The sequence below is a fragment of the Sturnus vulgaris genome, chromosome 22, assembly GCF_052056855.1.
Source record: "Sturnus vulgaris isolate bStuVul1 chromosome 22, bStuVul1.hap1, whole genome shotgun sequence".
NCBI classification, from domain to species: domain Eukaryota; kingdom Metazoa; phylum Chordata; class Aves; order Passeriformes; family Sturnidae; genus Sturnus; species Sturnus vulgaris.
This window is the reverse complement of record NC_142264.1, coordinates 532501-534992: the sequence shown is the minus strand read 5'-3', so window position 1 is coordinate 534992 and position 2492 is coordinate 532501. Positions and strand designations below refer to the sequence as shown.

The 2492-nt window shown below is 53.7% G+C and overlaps 1 long non-coding RNA gene across 1 annotated transcript; it reads right to left on the bottom strand.

The window, feature by feature from the left end:
- Positions 1 to 755: 755 nt before the first annotated feature.
- LOC148221396 (uncharacterized) lies at positions 756 to 1621 on the bottom strand. The gene is made up of 2 exons (XR_015808108.1): positions 1366 to 1621; positions 756 to 1002 (listed from the first exon to the last, which is right to left on the bottom strand). It is a non-coding gene; the product is annotated as an uncharacterized LOC148221396 (long non-coding RNA).
- Between the last annotated feature and the right edge of the window lie 871 nt (positions 1622 to 2492).

Here is a 2492-nt window from a genome sequence, read left to right as displayed (position 1 = left end):
TGCTGCCCCATCCCTGCCACCATCCCCATGGCATTCCTGCTGTCCCATCCCTGCCAGCCACTGCTGCCCTTCTATGGAGAACCAGACCTGAAGAGAGCTCAAATTAAATGTAAGTAATTTCCTTTTTTCCTACCTTGAAATTCCTATTGATTTCCTACCTAAATAGAAATTCCTATTGATTTTATGTCTGTTCATATTAGTATGTTACCTTGTCACCTTTTGTTTGCAATATTATGTTGTTTTACGTGTTGGCGTGTTCAGGAGGCTCTGGTGGAGCTTTGGCACCGCAGGTGCCACCAGACCCTGCACCCCACAGGAACCCACTGTCCCAGCAGGAGAGGGACCCACGTGAGCTGCAGGTATCTCACCTGAGCTGCAGACATTCACCTGAGCTGCAGGTACCTCACCTGAGCTGCAGGTATCACACCTGAGTTCACCCCTGTCCCTGTGCCGGGGCTCTCCCGGGCCATGTCACCGTGTCACAGCCGGGGGCAGCGGGAGCTATTGAGCTATTTTATTTTTATTTTTGTTATTTTTGTGAGGTTTTTGTGTGAGAGCTGCCGGCTGTTGGGAAATCCTGCGGCTCCCGGGCTGCTGCGGTGCTCGCAGCTCTGCTGCTCACACCAGTGTGTTCCCCTGTCCCCGGCGTCCTCTGCTGCTCACACCTCGCTGAGCAGGCACCGCCACGCCGAGACCTCTGACCGAGTTGTCAAGGTGACGGGTGCTGTTATCCTAAAGTACTTATTTCACATACATGGTGGTTTGTCCCTGGCTTTTATTGAAACACAGAGAAGAGACCAATTATCTTCCTAATGGTTCGCGCAGCTTCTTTCTTCTCTTGAGTGGGAGTTAATGACAAATGGTTTGGGCAGGGGGTGGCTCTGGCACAGGGAGCTCTTGGGTGTCCCCTGCTTCCCAGGTGTCCAGGGACACGGGGCCGCTCCTCTCCTCCGCTCTCCTCGCACAGGCACTGTCACCGATTTTCTCCTCCCTGCTTAACCCCTGCAGAATTAACACGCTTTCCTAAATGCCCACGTGCTGCAGCGTCTCCGTGCCCAGGCAGGAAGGGTTTAGGGTGCTTTAGAGGGGTAGGCATGGCAAGGGAGGGCTGTGGGCAGCCCCTGGGGGATGCCAGCACGGGCCAGGGGCTTTGGGCTGTCCCCGGGCACACGGGGCTGAGCCCTGGGCCCCGCAGCCACGGGACAGCCCCGGGTCACACTGCAGCAGGCACAGCTCGTGCCGCGGCTCCCTCCACAAAGAGGCACATGAAAATGCTGATAAAATGGCAAATAGTGAAGAAGAGGCTGTGCTGCAGCACGGCTCTGGCTGAGGCGCGCCGGGAGCAGGGCAGGTGACAGATCTCACCTGAGAGCACCCAGGGGTCCACGAGGAGCCAATTCCAATCCCATCCGCTTCCCTCTGTCAAGCACAGGGCAGGAATGGGGCTCTCTCCAGGCGGGCTGGAGCTCCATCCAGCAGATCCCTGCTCTGGGAGCAGCTCGGTGAGTGTGGAAGGGGCTGGAGACAGCTCCGCTCCTCGCGAGCTTTGTTATTGATGTGCTCGTCTGGCTGGATTAGTAACGGATGTGGTGTGAGCCAGAGGGGTCCCCTTGCCTTCAAGCCTGCATTACCCCGTCAGGAACAGAGGTTTCACTGGCACCTGATAAGCCACATAAAACAGATAAATACTGGGGAGATGCTGTGCGTGAACACAATCAGTCTTGGCAGTGACACGATCCCTGTGTAACAGCCTGGCAGGTATCTGCTGCTTTGTTTTTTGCACAGTGAAGGCAAGCTGAACTGGAAGAGCTCTGGATTTGAGTTATGCAAAGCAGGAAATTGTGCATCTCCACATCACATTCCAGGAAGAAGATGCAATTTCACCACTGCAGATCCATGAGTGTGGGGACACTTTAACTTAGGCATGGTTTGGCTTGGGAAGTGGCTAGAATTATTTTTCCATTCAAAAAGATGGTTTACATGAACTCCAGATGGTGGAGACCCACTCCTGCATGCAAGCTGCAGAGACTGGGTGCCCCAGTGCCTGCATGGGAGCCCAGGAGCACGTCCACAACCCGTGCCCTCTCCAAGTGCTGTGGTGTCTGTATTTTCACCCTTTCCCATTCTGGGACATCACAGACAAATCCACCTGCAGACTGTTTATCTTGTTTTCTTGCGAGTAAAGAAGCAGCCTTTAACTTCCTGTGGATGTAGTGTGTTGGTTAATGCCTGGGCAACAGAGGGAGGGGATGGGGGCATGGCAGTGTTAATGGGAGAACAGCTCATTTATAGTTCCAGCATGCTTTATGACATCAAAAGAGCATTGAGAGAATGCTTGGGATAATGTTAATTAGGGCTCAGAAATAAATGCTTTGCTTCCTCATTAATTGTTATCTCTTTGTTGTGCTCATTAGGAAGTGATTCCTAGCAAGGAGCCGCTAAAGGTTGTGCAGCCGAGAGGGGATGTGCTGCTCGGCTGGAGACACCGGGCA